Source organism: Coenobita brevimanus, chromosome 33, assembly GCF_032717465.1.
Source record: "Coenobita brevimanus isolate Jiangsu-jjx chromosome 33, ASM3271746v2, whole genome shotgun sequence".
Classification (NCBI taxonomy): domain Eukaryota; kingdom Metazoa; phylum Arthropoda; class Malacostraca; order Decapoda; family Coenobitidae; genus Coenobita; species Coenobita brevimanus.
This window is the reverse complement of record NC_136986.1, coordinates 10,747,444-10,766,429: the sequence shown is the minus strand read 5'-3', so window position 1 is coordinate 10,766,429 and position 18,986 is coordinate 10,747,444. Positions and strand designations below refer to the sequence as shown.

The following is an 18,986-nucleotide window of genomic DNA, read 5'->3' as shown; positions in this document are numbered from 1 at the left end:
TGAGAAAATTCGGAGTAGGAGAGAGGATTTTCAGAGGTTAAATTGTAAACTTGGCTGCAATGTATAACATGAGAATACTGATCACATTCTTTCACAAAAGAACAGGGAGATAATGAACCTCAAAAAGCCCAAATGGAGAAACAAAGGATGAGGCTGACTCCATTATAGCATTAAAAACAACATAATCACTAATGCTGCTTCTATCAAAGAAATAAATATAGGATGTGACCAAGGAATAATGGGTTTTGCCACCAGATTCAAAGTCAGAAGTGGTGGAAAGAGGGTGATTAAAAATTAAAATTATGCCCAATAAAAGTTAGAAAAAACAAAGTAGCCTTTCAGTTAGGAATGATCTAAGTTATGCCGAGTGTGACTTTATGAGTTAAATGGGGGCATCAGCGAAGGTTGTAGAGAAAGCTTTTATAACCAAAGCTAAGAAGCATTAAAAAATGACCCCCGAACTCTTGAAAAGAAGAATGGAGATGAAACTAAACACAAAGAAAGATGAAATGGGAAGAACAAAATTAACCCGCAATTGCCAGGCAATATTTAACAAAGTCATAACCTCACTACGGGTAATTTTTCAGAAACAACAGAAAACTGTTTGTTTTTAAACCTTAATATTTCGGAAACTGTAGCACTTAGGGGAAAGGATTAAAAAACACTTTACTCAGCATCTCTTCGTCTTGCGAATGAAAGCATCTCCAGGTCTCTAGGTCTTTGCATTTATGAGTAATGATGTGGGGAATAGAACAATTTTTTTGCAGCAGGAGCAGCTTGAGAGCAGGACGTGTTCATGCATCTGTGGGTGGGGCCCACTATGGCTTTGGTCTCAACGTGACAACTTACTCCACTACTGGAAAAATTAGACTCTGTTGCATCCAAGGAATGCTCTCTGGCACTATGCTGAGCCCTTTTTCAGTGTCCTTGGAAAGAGGCTTGGCAGGGGTGGATAATGCAATTGGCCACATGTGGTGCAGATGGAATCAGACAAAGACGAACCTGAAGAAAGTATTGTACATCTGACTCTTGCCTGTCTGGTATAGAGGGACTCCCTCTCTACCCTTTGGTGGCGAGATGAAATGGCGGCCAGTTCAAACGGTGGCGGGAAGACACTTACTGTATAGTCACTACCCGACGGCCCAGTAGCAGCCCGATTGTGACATGTATAACGTTACCCAGCGGATAGGGGTTAAATAAGATTATCAGCATGAGAAAGAGAAGAAAACAAGAGAGGATCATGGATCAGGTCAACGAAACCATCAAAAGAAGATACAGTCTGAAACATGTCAGAAACAAACTGACCCTGGGAATGCAACAAATTACATTCCAGAAAGAGAATGATTTTGGAGTCACCAGTGACGAGAGAAGACGGTGATGAGAGCAGATGAATTTTGCAAAAAAAAAAAACTGTATGCACTAAAGAAAATAGTAGGCTAAAGATACTGCACGTAACTATCTAGATTATATAACTGAAATACCAGAGGTAAAATTAGACCTAGTAAAACATTTAAAGCTATGAAAAGAGGGAGGGCACCAGGAGAAGATGAAATAGAAGCCCGTTTACATCTCGATGCAGGAGTAGAAAGTTAACACAGTCTAGCTCACTTAGTTACCCAGTGTATAGAGAAAATGAAAATTCCCAATGCAAGGCGTAATGCAATAGTTATTTTGGTATACAAGGCAGGCGACTCAAAATATCTTAGGATCTATTAGACTTAATAGTTTTTTGTCACTTATTTACAAATTCTTCATTAAAGTCCTGACAGACCGAATATCGGCAAATTTGGAAGCCAACTAACCTCGTGAGCTGGCACGATTCCGATGCGGTTATACGACTGCTCATCATTTACACACAATAATTCAGCGATTTGTGAAAATTACAGAATATAATATACCGCTGTGCTTGGGTATAGATGAATACGAAAAGGCTTTCATTTCAGTGGAGCAAAGAATAATCATAAATACATTCCATAAACAAAAAATTATCACAGACATTGTAAAACTACTCAAAAACATAATAAACAGTGAATTTTTTTAATGCAAAGACGAAGTAACCAAAGGCCACGAGTCCATATGACTGTTCCCTCAATAAAAAACAAAAGCAAGATAATAGAGAGCCAAATTCAAGATTCATTCATTTCGAGATGCCTCGACACATTGCGTTTGAAAGAATGGAGTTTATACTCAGTAGGAAATACAGAATGAGGAAGACAGTTCGATTTGACTTGTTGCATACATGAGTGACTGGGAGAAAAAGTGAACTCATGCATTAGAAAGCTGGACAGTGGACAGTAAAGCGATGCTAGTTCATTGCCAGACGGCTGCTACACACCTGTCATATTGGTGGAAGAATGTATCAGTAAGTTAAGAGGTGCATAAAGATGCAACGGAGTAGTGACGAGACAGAAATAGAAGGGATTCAGTAAGAGGAGGAGAGTTAATGAAACGATAAGTCTTTGACGCCACCTTGTTGGAAAAAGCTGTAGGTCGGGACCCTCCCCACACAAGAGAGTTGTACGCAACATAGGGGCGAATAAAACCCGTGTAAAAAGTCAACAATTGTGAAAGAGTAATTACGTGTGGAGTCGGCATAGCACGATAATCTCTTCAGAGCAGAATTTACAAGAGAGGTAATATGGTCTTTCCAACATAAATCCTGGGAGAATGAAACACCAGGTATGTTTAAAGATGATGCAGGATTGATGTGCATATTGTTAAATTTTAAAGGATACTCCTGCAGATGATTTAGAATTTTAGATGATCAAAAAATGTATTAAGAACAAGATTACTTTTTCCCCAGCCAGAAATATAAGCCAAGTCAGACATTGGGTGTGCCACAGCCTCATCCCTTGTCTGTTGGAGTAATTGCTGAGGTGGACGATGCAATAAGCAAAAGGTGAAGGGTAGAGTGAGCAGCATATGAGTGGAAGAGGCTAAATTTACAACTCAGAAGGTTATTCAAGAATTGAAGGAAGAAAGTTGGTGATAGGACAGAGAGTTGGTGATAGGACCACTGCTGACAGCTGTAGAAGAATGGTGGCCGTCTACAACCGCATCTGTAGAGCAACCAGAAAGAAAGCCAGAGATGAAGGCACAGGTAGAAGGACAGAAACCATAAGTGTTCAGTTTGGAAGATTGGCCAAGGTTGTTTTGTCCCCATTCACTGATCGTAGATAAATCTTGATTTATGGAGGTGGCTGTACTGAGTTGAGAATTAGAGACATCAGACTTTGTAAGTGGGTGTCTGAGTGTCAATGAACTATAAAGAGTTGAGTCATCTGCATGTGAATGGATGGGATTGTGGGTGACAGATAAGAGATCATTAATATGTACCAGGAACAGGGTTGGCGCCAGAACTGATCCTTGCAGCACGCCGGCGTCAATTTAGTCGAAATTGGAATATACTGTACATCACCAACATTTACTCTTATCTGTCAGCGAGATATGAGGAAATCAAAGGAACAAATGATTTTTAGTCCATAGCAAGGAGTTTGGACAATAGGAAACGATACCATACTCTGTCAAAAACCTTAGAAATATCAAGGGCTACTGCATGAGATTCTCCATGTAGGTCAATTGATTGATAGATGGTATGAGTCAAGAGACTATGTCAATGGTGGATCTTTCGTGGCGAAAACCATATTGTCTATCACTACTGGTTGTTGGATTCAAGACGTTTGACTATGTGCTTATTAATTATAATTTCAAATACCTTACCAAGGGAAGATGTGACAGCTACTGGTCTGTAATCAGAGGGGTCAGAGGAACTTCCTTTCATAGGTATTGGGTGGATCTTGGCTTTTTTCCATGAATTAGGAATGAAGAAGTACGTATGCATAGTCTGAATATTTAGCAAGAACAGAGGCAAGATCTGGGCAACACTTTTTCAAAACAATTGGAGGAATTCCATCTGGGTCTGGAACTTTGTTGGTAGGTAAATTGTCTAGGATGGATTTAACATATCTTGTCCGTATTTTAAGCGGAACAGTTTCGGGAGAGTCAAGTTCTAGTATTGGGATGTTCTGGCTGGCTTCCTCTATGGTAGAATTTCTGGCAAATGTTCTGGCAAAGATATCTGCTTTCCTATGCAGGTCATTTGTAATGTTGCCATCTGAAGATTATAGTGGGGGAAACGATGATGACTTGTTAAAGTTATTGTTGAAAAAAATTGAGAGTTGAACAGAATATTCTATTGTCATTAGGGTTGTTAATTAGTTCTGATGCTTGATTTTGAAGAAAGTTTGAAATAGCGAGATCTATTACACCTTTTGCATGGTTTCTAGCAATTTTATATTGAGAGAGTGATTCAGATTTTTTCATTTTAAATAAGAGTTATATCCTAATGACTTTTGGGCTGTTACTCTGGCACAGGTGCTATCAAACCATTTTGGAGAGTTCGATCTTTTAGTGAACTGTTGACTTGGTATGAATAAATCCATACCAGCTAGTATTAAGTCGCAAATGTGGGACTGGATAGAATTGGCATCACTAGAGAAGAAAGACTGCCATGGAATGTCAGCAAGGTAATTTCTAAATCCATCCCAGTTTGCCCAATCAAAGTGCCATGAGGTCACCTTGACAGGTTGAGAACAAGGAGGTTTTGGGGGGTTAACTAATGAGGCATTGATGAGACTGTGGTCAGAGGATCCAGGGTGAGACAATACCTCTATCCTGTATTGATCAGGATTATTTGTCAGGAATAGATCTAAGAGATGGGCATTATGGTCAGGATTATCTGGTATTCTGGTTGGCTACTTTACCAGCTGGGTGAGATTAAACGATTCTGCAAACAGCTCGCACTCTAGACCAGCATCGTCAGTCATGGCATGATGCAATAACCATTCAACATTATGTATGTTAAAATTCCCCAGAATGGTAATTTCCATACTAAAGGCAACGTTAAGGTTACTCAACTGTGTGGAAATGGAATCAAATACACTGGGTTCCGAAGAAGCCTTGGAGGAGTGATAGACTACACAGATATATTTGGTATTATTTTGACAATTTAGTTTATAGAGTGAGTAATCAAAACTAGATGAAGTGAAGCTTAAAATGGTGTCTACTGCATATTGAAATTTGATATAACAACTGGTGCCACCTTTGTTATGGAAGTTTGTCAAGAGATGGTCACCAGGTAAACAAAATGGGGATGTTTTAGTAAAGGGTGAGATTTGTGGTTCTGTGAGAAATAGGGCCAGAGGGGATATGGACTTGTTGATCTTGAAGCAGAACTTGGTGCAGGTTCTTTGCTCCGTGAGGTCCGCCATTGCAAAACCGCCTAACCACCTAACCACCACATTACAATAGTATGTGTGGTTCAGCAACACGTCCGCTCGCAGACACGACTGGGGCCACACTGATGCACAAGGGGTGCTGCTGACTCCTAGCAACAAAAGGCAAAACTGCAAACGGTTGGTTCCCTTTGTTCAAATTACTGGAATTTTTAGGTAGCACCTCGTATATCTATCTATCTGTCTATCTATCTATCTATCTATATCTATCTATCTATCTATCTATCTATCTATCTATATATATATATTATCAGCCATTGCAAGTCCACTGCTGAAAAAAGGCTTCTCCCAATTATTTCTCAATGAATTCCTTGACTAAGCCAGTCTCTGCCACGTTTTGCCTGCAAACTTCTTCATATCATCTCTTCACTTCTTGTCTGCCTTTTTTCTGCTACTCTTACAATCTCTTGGAGTCCAGTCAATCAGCCTTTTATTCCATCGGCTGTCCTTTATTCTTGTTATATGACCTGACCAACTCGATTTCTGTTCCTTTATAACTTCTATAGTATGTTTCACTTTACTCTGCTCTTTCAGACAAGTTGATCTTTTCCCGTCTCTTAAAGATATATCCAACATTGACCTTTCCTTTGCTCACTGAGAATGGATTAGTTATTCTTCAATCAGTTTTGTTAGTTTCCAGGTCTCACAACCGTACAACATAGCTGAAATATACATTCTTTATATACTTTTCGTTTCATACATACAGTATTTGCAAGCTACTTTTCATGATGTCTGAATGTTTACTGAAAGCTTTCCATCAAACTGTAATGCTGCTCTTTATTTCACTATCGTGGTCTTTCGGTAGTTTTGGTATTTTTCTGAAGAAATTGTACTCCTCGACTTCTTCAAAGATTCCTTCCCTTATTTTGATGACGATCTTCATTGTATTTAGATTAAATGATGTATTTCGATTAAACATTAGTTTTACTGTGGTTCATCTTTAACCCTGCTTTGAGATGTTTTCTATTCAGGTCAATGATGTATTTGGATTAAACATTACTTTTACTGTGATTCATTGTTAACCCTTCTTTGAGACGTTTTCTGTTCAGGTCATTTAACTTTCTTTGTTAATGCCTCTAATGTTTCTGAAATTAGGACAGTGTCATCTGCAAATCTTAAATGGCTTAGCTTTACTTCGTCTATGTTTAGTTCTTTGTTCTCCCAGTCTAGCTTTCTCAAAATACGTTCTTAGCATGCTGTAAATAATTTTGGTGAAACTGCATATCCCTGATGCACGTCCTTCTCAAACTTAATTTTTTCCAAGTCTTTGTGTAATTTAACTCCAGCAGTTCCCTCTTTATATATGTTTTCGAGCAGTTTTACAATTTTCTCATTTACAGAACTTCATGTTCTCACAATGAACTTTTAAATGCAATGTGCTCCACTGAGCCAAAAACCTTGCAATAATCAACTAGAGGGGCATTCAGTCTAGCGTATCTCTCCAACAAGGGCGATATATGTAATATGATCCAGATCGATCCCAAAAGTTAATCGATTATTTCCTGGGACGTGAGCCATCTACCCATCAAATTTGGTAAAAATTGCTTGGTTTTCGAGTAATCCTGCCAACAGACAAACAGACAAACAAACAAACTGGGGTGAAAACATACTCTCCTTGTCGGAGAGAACAATATGTAAGCACATTGGTTTATTATATTCTGTAGTTTTCTCAGTTAGCTGACTCATTGTAGGCAGATGATCAGTAGTGTAATACATGCTTTGGAGCCTACTTGTTCATGGGGTTGGTTTTCATCCAAATTTGTTGTCATTCTGTTCGTAAGGACATTAGTGAAGAGTTTGTAAATAGCTGATGATGAGCAAATTGGACGATAGTTACCAAGAGCTTTTGAGTCGCCTTTTTTTGTGAGGCAAAATAACTATTCCATTACACCATGGTTTGGGAATTTTCTTCTGTTTTATATACTCAGTAAGCAAGTGGGCGAGCCTGTTTTGTACTTCTACTCCTGCATCCTGTATTAAATATACTATAATTCTATCTTCGGATGGAGCCTTCCTCCTTTTCATACATTTAAGAGAAATGTTGACTTCGTCTGGTGTTATCTCAGGTATTTTACTTATGTCCACTGAAAAGTCAGCTATTAGTACTATTGTTTTTGATGCATACAAGTCTTTGTAAAATTCTTCAATCCTCTTCACCATCCTACCTCTGCATTTAACGACTTGACCATTTTTCTTTCAGATATATAATTTGTTGTTTTCCTATTGCCATTTTACTTCGGACCTGTTTCAGATTTTTTTTCCTTTTTTGATGGTTTCCTTGATCTGATCCATTTTCTCTTCCTTTTTTTCTTCTTTCTGTCTCATGTTGATAAGCTGTCCAAACTCCCTTGCTATGGACTAACGTCTTTTGTTCCTTTGTTTTCCTCATATCTTAGTGACAGGAAAATAACAGTATAAGTAGATGATGTATATTCCAATTTCCACTCAACGCCGGCGTGCCGCAGGGATCAGTTCTGGTGCCAACCCTATTCCTTGTTCATATTAATGATCTCTTATCTGTCACCCACAATCCCATCCATTCATATGCAGATGACTCAACACTACATAGTTCATTCATACTCAGACACCCATTTACAAAGTCTAATATTTCTACCTCTCAACTCAGTACAGCCATCTCCATAAAGCAAGACCTATCTACGATCAGGAAATGGGGACAAAACAACCTTGTCTCACTTAATGCTAGTAAAACTAAATATATACAATATACTAATAGACAGATATTGCCAGATTCGTGCATTATCTTCAGTGCTACTAATATACCCATCTCCAAAAATAGCGAAATTCTCGGTGTCTCACTTAGCAATGCCCTAAGCTGGACCTCTTATGTTAGATCACTTGCTAAAAACTGACTCAAAGACACTTGGATTATTGTACAGAGTCCGTAACTTCTTCACTGCGAGCAGTTAGCTATAATTTTTAAGAGTCATGTGCTCTCTCAGCTTGAATATTGCTCACCCTTGTTTAATGGATGTGGCGAGGTTGCATTAAAACAACTAGACAAAAATCAGAACAAAGCTGTTAGAATTATTAACAACCCTGCCATTACAAATAAATTACCTCACCTGCAAGTAAGAAGGAATGTTGCCTCCCTTGCATTATTTTACAGATATTTTTATGGCAAATCCTCACGAAGTTGCGTCCATGGTGTCACCTCTCCATGCCTTCCCTCGTGCTACACGGGTATCTTGTAGCGCTCATGACTGGAATATCATTCAGCCATATTGCAGAACGTCTGCCTATCAGAATTCTTTCATTCCCCGAACTGCATCTCTCTGGAACTCACCTCCCCAGAGTTGTTTTCCTCCAAACTTCAACCCACAGCTGTTCAAGTCTAACTGTTACAGATATTTTATGAACAGAGGACACCAGTAATCTGGTGTATGGATTATTTTTTTTATTCATTTGTTTTTCCTTCCTCTGTTCTGTTATTAAAAATAATAATAATAATAATAATTCCACTCTTTCTATTTCATCTCTGTTTTCACTTCATCTCCTTTCTTCATTTTATAAGCAAGAGTGTACTTTTTATTCATTCTTGTTGGCTTTCATCGCATTAACTTTCCCTACTACCTCCATTTATTCTCTTAGCACTTTTGTTAGTCTATCATTCACCTAATCAAAGTGACATTCAGCTTAACTTTGAGCCAGAAATATGTTCATATATTTATCTGCAAGGCTGCTTTGTCTTCGTTTACTTTTACTGGCCATATCTTTTTATTTTTTGATCATCTTTCACTTCTAAATTTGAATCTGGCTGTGCAACCCACCATTCTATGTTTGCTTCCTATATTTACTTTGTTGATAACTGTTTCATTTATGATCGTCATATTCTTATCTGTTATAAAAGTCGATTTCATTCTTTGTTTCTCCATTTGGACTTCTCCAGGTCAGTTTTGTCTCAGTTCTTTTGGGAAAGAGTGTGTTCATTATTCTCATGTTATATATTTCGGGAAAATTTATCACCATTTCTTCTCTTTCATACCTTTCTTCAACTCCGAATTTTCCAATAGATGCTTTTCCATTTTCTGAATTCCCAACTTTTGCATTGTAGTCTCCCATCAGTAGAGTATATGTGGTCTTTTTTTTTTTTCCCTTAATCTGGGAGATGTCATTATAAAATATTTCTGTTTCTCTATCTGAGCTTTGAGAAGTCAGTGCATATACTTGTATTACTTTCAGGGCGTATTTTTTGCATTATCTAATTACAATCTGTCCTACTCTGTCAGATACGCTGATGGATCTAACAGTGTTATCTACAAGATATCTGTTAATTTGAAATCCTACAGCACTAACTCTTTCATTTTGCCTTGCTCTGTAGTAAAATGTGTGGTCGCTGTCTTGGAGCTGACTTATTTTTTTTATATTTTCTGTGTATCTCACTCAGACCTACAATATCCCAAATAATGTGTTCAAATTCAGTCATCGAGTTATCAAGTTTGTAATCTTCACTGAAGCTTCTTACATTCTACATAGAGAAATTCATGGATTTCATTTTGTTTAATGTCCCGGTTTCTGATTTGCCGAGACAGTGCCTACTCGGTGGCACACTGTCTGTAATCACAGGAGGCATTGCGGTTGGACTTTTGTATATATATATATATATATATATATATATATATATATATATATATATATATATATAATCATTCAATCCTACGTTGTTCCATGAGGAGCGTAGGAGCCCAGGGCTAGGCAAGTTGGTCCTGACATTTAAGATGAGAGTGACCAGCCTCACTCATCCTTGAGTGGCATTACGTGAGTAATAAACGCCAACCATCCCTTGCATTAACCCTCAATGGCTCAATCCGATTGGAGTGCCGTAATTACCCACTAAACCTCCAGGTGCCAAAATTTGGTTTATGGTTGCCACCTAACGTAGTAAATGGTTTCCTGGTGTACAGAAAACCATTTGGCTTGTCACCCAGTGTAGTCACTCACAGGCAGAAGGAAGAGGAAAGAATGAAGGGAACAAAGACAGAAGAGGGGGTGTAAAGTTACCCGTAGGCAGAAGGACCAGGAAAGAATGAAGGAGAGAAAGACAGGAGAGGATGGAAGGAAAGATGAATGGAGGGAAGAAAAGGGCAGTCACCCGAGAGCAGCATTACATCGAGTGAGTGGATGGCGAGCGCCCCAACCATATATAAGTATGTGTGTGTGTGTGTGTGTGTGTGTGTGTGTGTGTGTGTGTGTGTGTGTGTGTGTGTGTGTGTGTGTCACTGTACTTCCTTGTACTTGGTGAAGCATATTCAGGAGGTGATTCTAATGCTGAATCTGAGTTATTAATGCTATGTCAACATAGGATCAGTTCTCAGCAATTGCGTAGTTACAATTATTAATAATAATATTATAGACAAAAATGGTTAGCTTCATAATTCAGCCTAAGGTGATTAGTACATGTACCTCCGTAATGGTGGAGAATGGGACTTATGCTGATATAGCATTTTTTACTCAAGTCAACCCTAGAATCACCCTTGAAATTATTGCTTAAAATCCCGAGACATTCAGTGTATATATCATCCATCCATCTCCCAACCCTTTCTTGTTCCATCAGGAGTGTAGTTGTCCGGGGCTTGGCTTATGTCCCGATATGTAAGGCGAGGATGACCTGTCCCACTATGGGCATTATATGAGCAATAAACTCCATCAGTCCCCCCCTTAGTTCTCTAATCTACAAGACGTTATGTGCATTTATGGTTACGATCCAATGGAATAAGTGGCTTCCTGACTTACAGGAAACCATTTGGCTAGTCATTCACAGCAGATCCACTTCAAAGCAGCACTATATCGAGTGAGTGGATGGTGGACAGCCCTACCTACCACAAATTGTATTACTTGGAAAGAAATAATAACTACGTTGATTAATATTCTAGTAGAGGAAGAGAAACAAGAAAATTTCACTATATTACAATTATCTTAAGAGAGCTTGTCCACTTAAGGGAAACATGACAATAACAGATTTAAAAATGATTGTATATATCTGTACTCTACACAGTGACCAGAGACTTAAAATTATTTTTAATGTCTGTTCTCCACACCACACCAAAGAGTTAAAATAACTAAATGTTTGTTCTCCACACAATGATCCAAAAGAAATAATAATTGTATATGTCTGTTCTCTACACCAAGATCAAAGATTTAAAATAATAACAAATGTGTGTTCTCCACTCCAAGAACCAAGAGATAAAATGATTGTAAATGTGTGTATTCCCCGCCAACAGCTTGAGGCCTGTCTCGACCTGGACCAGCCTTAGTGCCAGTGCCTCCCACAGATGCCAACCCAGGAACACCAACAACCACAACCAATACAACCTCCATCTCAGCTCCTACATTCAATGAAACTCCATTTGTTTTGGTTGTAGTAGTAGTAGTACTAGTCGCAGCAGTAGTCGTAGTGGTAGTTGCAATCTCATGCTCATTTCAACATGAACTCGGCAGACTGCATGCCAAAATTACCCTTCTTCCACGTTCCACCATCCTCCTTGTGGGGTTAGGAAGGACAGTCAGGGATATCTGCATAGCTGGCCAGCTCCATCACCCGCTCATATCGATGTCACCACGCGAAGGCATCCCTCTTCAGCACCTAAGTTTCTGCACATCTGCCCAAAAGACCTATGGCTGTTGAGCGATATTTACGGAAAATATCGCATGAATTCCTATGGCTGTCGATGGTACAGAGGCTACCAAAAACTGGCAGTAGTAGCACTTCCTCTTTTATGACGTATATGGGACCTGGTCAGTGGGAACTACGAGATCATGTGATGGGAGGCATGATCCGGCCCCCTCCCTGGGTGTGGGGATACCTCCCTCCCCAGGCCATCTCTCCATCTCCCTTTACCTCATTGGATCCTGCTTTCTGTGTCCCCTCCCATCCAAACTACCCACCATACCCCGTCTAGACGATATTGGGTGTGTGTGGCAGATATATTCCCTTCCTTTCCCCCCTCTTGATGCCCCCCACATTCCCTCTGCCTCCCTATTCCCCGTTATTTCTGAAGGACATCACATCCTTGCTCACAGTGAGGAGTGACTTTTTTTTTTTTTTTGACTGTCAATTGTGCAGTAACCATTAAACATTTGGGAGTGAAATATACCTTTTCTGGTGTGTGTAATCAGGTTCTTCAAATCCATCGGACCAAAATTTACTTAAGTGCAATTTTTTCTCTCTTTCTATTCACGAGGTGTAACAATTATTTTTGACATTCTTTTTACGATCGATATTGCGGTAACCGTACGTCATACGAGAGTGAAACACACATTTGCTGGTGTGTAAATTCAAGCATTAAAATCTGTAAACAAAATTTTTACCTTGGTGAAAGTTAAAAAATGGGACCCTTTTTGCAGATGATAGGGGGGCTGGGAGATTTGGTGTTCAGGAGTTTCTTCTGAAGAGCTGAGAGAACAATGAAGATATAGTGGATCTTTAAATTACAAAGAGATATTCAGGAACTAGAATGATGAGTCTGCACGAGAGATTTGTTTATAAAAATACGTTATATCTGAAAACCAAGTTGTTATAGTAAAATTTGTTATTAAGATATATTCAGGGCCGAGAGCTAACCAGAATATTAGCGCATGAGCTTATGGCTACCAACCTACATGATATGCTAGAATATTAGTGTCTAAAGATATATTCATTATTCAGCAATATAAATATGCAATAGTTTCAAGACATAAGAATATTTTAAACAATAATGATGTTTTAGAAGGCCTAGTTTTAAGATTATATTCAACATGTTTGAAGATATGCTGTAATATTATATTACTGTAGAGGAATATATTCAAAAAACAAAAGCAAGTACTGTATTGGAATATTAGTTACCTGTGAATCATTCAAGAACCAGCAGTGCCCACAAAATTAGGGTTCAATATACTATACAGTATAATCAAGAACCAGGAAATTCTACCAAATAGAAAGGCGTCATAATACACTCCTGAACATAGAAGACTACATATATTTAAAATCAAGATGTACTGTAGTATTTGGTTACTATGATATACAGTATACATATAAACTTCAGGGAATGTAGGAATATTATGTTGTGCTGATACATTCAGCAACTAGAATGTTTATTGAAAGATTTTATTCTAAGGATACAGGTAACAACCTAGAAGACATGCAAGAAGATAAGCTTTGGAACTTTATTAAAAACAGTTTGTAATGAAATATTATGTAGTCAGGATATATGTAAGAACCTAAACATATAATATTTCTCGGAATACTCGATTATAAGGAAATTTTTTAGAACATGAAAAGATTGGAAAAGCATTAGATTATATAATATTTGAAGTTCCGGTAAGTATCCTTGAAGATCAGGTTACAAGGTAAATAAGGAAGATATTACAGTGTTTTATGGTTACGGATCTTTCATGTAGTGACCAGTACCCAGTATGGCATATTATGAAGTTTTTCAGTATTATATCCTCATTCATTCATATATTGTTTCATTATCCACCGTTAAGGAATATATTATTATAATGCCACAGCAGGACGTCTTTCTAATACTGATCTTGGTGCCTTTTTCTTGGGTAGGAGGAGCTTAATGGAGACTTTCATGGTCGAAGAGGACATGGTCACTTGCAAGTTTTCTGCTACAAGAAAATTTGAATGATCTGCACTTGTAATTTTGGTTGCATTAACACAAATCGCGTTTAAAATGGTAGAAATACCATGTGAAAAACCTCTAACATAATATCAAACACCTGTTGAATAACTGTATGCTTCAACTTGGCCGCACATAAGGAAAGTACAGTATCGAGGACCGTTCACCTCTTCACCATGTTTTTAAAATTTCTTATCATCTTACTTATTTACGACTAAACTGAAACATAACATTGCTCAGCTACTACTTGATCGTGTGTCAAAGCTATTCAAAGGTATTCTTTTATTTATATGCGACTTATGCTGATACTACGAAAATTACCATTGCATATATTTTCAAATTCCTATAGTAGTCCCAAGCTCATAATTGGCCAACTTCATCCCGTTTATCCGGGCGTTGTCTCTCTTTTATTATTATCATTTTTTTCATGTACTTTTCTAGGTTGTTTTCCTCAGCCAAGTACCAGGTAAACACAGTAATATTATTATTTACATCCCTTCCTCAGCACTTCTTCGTGACTGGCATATTTCTGTGTTAGTTTCTTTTTATGGCTCAACATTCAGGATGGACAGCTGACAATTTTAGGCCAAGTTAATTGATAGAGCACAGTGGAACTCGTTACTGACCCCTTCAAGGCGAAAAGTTTCTATAAAGCCAAAAGGAAAAAAAAAAAAACGTAGGATGCATTATCATGGGTTTATTTTCATCTGTCGGAACTGGGCCACTCCAACTACTTGAATGCTAAGTCATAGTTCCAAGTTATTTACTTAGTCCTAGTTATGAGGTAGGAATGAGTCTCCTTGGTTACCAGCCAAATCAATCCTCCATTCTGGCTACACTTAGCGATCAACTGAGCTAAAACAGGTTAGGGAACTTTGTCAGGTTGGAAGAAACGCCGTGTAGAAAATACGTGATCATAATGAAGGGTTTAATTTTGCAACACATAACACACCTACCTCCATGCTCAAAAGACAGAGCCACATCATGTAGGCCTTACCAGCTGCCTTTGCCTCTTAACCTTTTGAATACGCTGACTACTGTTATATTGCCCTTGCAATATCCCCACTACTATATTCAGTTAAGCAGACGCTTTTCCAACTGAACAGGTTAGGTCTTACTTTGATTAACCACTTCAGTAATACATGTATCTCCTTATGCTTATTTACAGCTCTCGACCTGATTTGTGTAAATAATAATAATAATAACAATAATAATAATAATAATTTATGGTAGGTAGGGGCGCTCACCATCCACTCAGTGTAGTGCTGCTCTCGGGTGTCTGCCCTGTCCTCTCCTCCATCCTTCTTTCCTTCCACCTTCTTCTGTCTTTCTTTCCTTCATTCTTTCCTCGTCTTTCTGCCTGCGGGTGACTTTGCACTCCCTCTTCTCTCTTTCATTCCTTCATTCTTTCCTCTTCCTTCTGCCCGTGGTTGACTCTACACTGAGTGACAAGCCAAATGGTTTCCTGTACACCAGGAAACCATTTACTACGCTGAGTGGTAACCATATAACCAAATTTTGGCGCATGGTGGTTTAGTGGGTAATTATCGTGCTCCAATCGGATTGAGCCGGTGAAGGTTTATATCCAAGGGATGGCTGGGGCTTATTGCTCACGTAATGCCACTCAGGGATGAGTGAGGCTGGTCACTCTCATCTTAAATGTCAGGACCAACTGCCTAGCCCCGGGCTCCTACGCTCCTCATGGGGCAACGTAGGATTGGATGATAGATGGATGGATAGCTAATAATAATAATAATAATGATAATAATAATAATAGTAGTAGTAGTAGTAGTAGTAGTAGTAGTAACTAGGACCACACAAATCTGTCCAAGGACAATTTTGATAAAGAAAAAATACCAACAGCCATTGCCTACTAGAGGCTGAGTTATAAAGTGACCCTGTAGTCAAGGTCACTGACCTTGTGCATGTCGCCTCAGGTCATCACAGTCTAAAGGTCCACCAAGTTCGGTGGCTCTAGCTTTAATCCTTCATGGAAGATTAAGTGAATATTCAGAAATGTCATGATATTTGACCCAGGCGATCTCAGAAAATAATCACCTGATTGGAAACTTACCTTTTTGGACAATGCAGCCGCTTTAAGGCTATATTGCAGTAAAATTTAATCTTGTGAGCTGAAGCTAACATCCCGGAATCCATTTTCTTTATATTCTGAGCAATATGCGGCGATTCGGTTGAAGAATTGCCAACATATTTCACCAGAAGAAGACCCCAGTGGATGATTAACCTGACGAAATTTGAAGGCTAAAAGTTAAAGAGCCTCCAAGTAATGGCCATTTACTTTAAAAGTGGAAAGAATAAAAATATTGACAAAAACAAGAAATCTTTGCACTGAGATGTGGGAAGGTTTAGTAGTAGTAGTAGTAGTAGTAGTAGTAGTAGTAGTAGCAGTAGTAGTAGTAGTGGTAGTAGTAGTAGTGGTGGTAGTAGTAGTAGTAGTAGTAATAATAATAATAATAATAATAATAATAATAATAATAATAATAACGATAATAATGATACTAATAATAACTAGAATTCTGGTAATGCTGATGTAGTATTCAAAGAACTCCACATTCCAGATGAAAATACTTCTCTTATCATTATAGACCTAATATTAAAGGACTTTTGGTATGGCTCAAATTTATTACTGACTTTGACCTCTGACCATGAGATCAAGTTCAAGGTCATTCATACTGTGCAGATCATGTTCACTCATGACACACTACATTTCCACCGAGTACGGTCAGATTCGGCCAAATGATTTCCGATTTATTAATGTCAGGCATGAGGCGGCCAGTTTGATTTCCCTCAATATCTCAAAAAATATTTGTTGGATCTTAGTATCAATACCCAGGTGCACTAGTGTATGTTGAAGACTTCATAATGGAATATTTGCAAAGCAATGAAATGAGTAGTTTTTGCTACTCAAGAGTGCCAAAACTGAAAAAAAAAATAAATACATCGAGAGCGCTACTGATAAGAAAAAAATTTTGTACAGTTTTCGTGCTAAAAGAAGCCTGCAACTAAGATACATCATAACCGAAAATTTCAAGTCTCTAACTCGATAGGTCTTGAAATGCCAGCCTTCTAGATCTCCTTCCCCCTACCCCAAAAATAAATAAATAATTATAATAATAATAATAATAATAATATCGACAATATCAGTAAGGATTCCACAGAATGTGATCTTAATAATAGTGTTCAAGGACTAACTCTGGCATACAAGGACAAATACAGAGTAATGTGTAGACTGTGCAGACAACAACAGTGCAACCCTCGATGCCTACTTAACCCTTACTACACCATCATGCCTTTTGATAATTGTGTCAGCCTCTCTAGGAACCAGGCTGTTAGTCAGTCATTCGCTAAACGATTTTCAGTAACGAAGAGCTCAGTTCGCATATAACCCGCATCAAGTACTTTTTCCCTTATATTCTCGTTACTTCTAGACGATTTTCATCTCACGAGAGACCCTCATGTAGTAAGAGAATTAATAAAGGCTTTTGTCCAATCCCTCAAGTTCGAAAATATTTTTCTGAAGTGGTTAACACCTTCAGTACCATAGCTTTTTTCTCACTTTTTTCTTTTTTCCTTTCAATTGTTTTTACTCAAAGCAATTTTGCTTAATTTATGATGCATTTTTCGGGGTGGAAGGGTTAGATATAGCCTTCATACAAGCCTGCAATGCAATTGACCTCCCTACAGAAAAGAAAAAAAAAACAGAAGCGAAGGAACAAAATTTTATGATTTCAGCAAGAATTAAAAAAAAAAATTGGTCAGTTATTTATATATTTAATTATTTATGTTTATATAAAAACAACTCCAATCCCACTTTCCCCCAAATAAACAATAGTGTAGGAGCATGGAGCAAGGAGTAGACTGTAGCACCAGTCGAGCAGGGCAGTACTCCCGAGGTGGATGGAAAGCTGATGACAGGGAGTGCTGGAGCTCCCGTTTCATCAGCCCTCAGGACTAGTTCCTGACCATCCCCCTTGCTGAACTTTTTCAGTGTCTCAGTTACACAGAGAGTAGGCCACCATGCTCTCCAGTACAAATTTCTCTATCTATCTTCACCAAACTACATGCACAGTACACACTACACTTCCTATTCAAAATTCACCAAAATGGCATCAATTCACCCAGCCTCGGAGTCCCCAGGGGGGGGGGCCATAAATGCCCCCGCCATCTGCCCCTCTCCCGGTGACGACTCGAGGTGCCTGGAACCACTGTCTGACTCTCTTCTTCTTCATTTCTGCAACATTCGCGGCCTTTCATCTAACTTTCGCTCTGTTGAGCACCACCTCTCCTCCTCTAAACCTCACCTTCTTTTTCTAAAGGAGACTCAGCTGTCTGAGGCAACTGACAGAAAACCCTTTTCTGTATCCTCCTACTTTCTCTATACTCATTTCAAAGCCAAAGGTGGCTGTTGTGTATACATACGCAACGACTTATCTTGCTCTCGTGTTCCTGAACTTGATTCTTCTGAATTCTCCACACTCTGGCTTCGGCTTTCCTGTCATTCTCTGACTAAATATATCTGTGCTGTTTACTTATCCCCTAATTCTACTGACTATCAAAAATTCTTCGACTATCTTACTTCTACGATGGAACACATTCTGTCCATTTCTCCTTTCTCTGAAATCTCCATTCTTGGAGATTTCAATGTTCACCACCACCTTTGGCTCTCCTCTCCTTTCACGGATCTACCTGGTGAACAAGCCTACATCTTTTCTATCCTTAATGACCTAGAGCAGCTTGTACAGCACCCTACCCGTATCCCTGACCGCCTTGGAGAGAGCTCCAACATACTTGACCTCTTCCTCACAACTAATCCTTCTGCTTACTCTGTTAATCTTTTCTCTCCGTTGGGCTCCTCCGATCACAACCTTATTACCTTAACCTGTCCTATCGCTCCAGTACGGCCTGCGGACCCTCCAGGGAAACGTCGTCTCTGGCATTTTGGAGCCGCGGACTGGGAGGCCCTCAGGCAGTACTTCTTTGATTTTCCCTGGAATGATTATTGCTTCCATGGCCGGGAGCCATCTGAGTGTGCCTTGCGCATTACAGAGGT

The 18,986-nt window shown here is 38.7% G+C and overlaps 1 long non-coding RNA gene across 1 annotated transcript in view; it reads left to right on the top strand.

Annotated features, from left to right (window-relative positions):
• LOC145395724 (uncharacterized) overlaps nt 1–12,298 on the top strand; it is a 55,520-nt gene extending 43,222 nt beyond the window's left edge. Inside the window, exon 3 of the long non-coding RNA XR_013896662.1 lies at nt 11,534–12,298. This is a non-coding gene — a long non-coding RNA (uncharacterized LOC145395724). The remainder of the gene's footprint in view (nt 1–11,533) is intronic.
• The last annotated feature ends 6,688 nt before the right edge of the window (nt 12,299–18,986 follow it).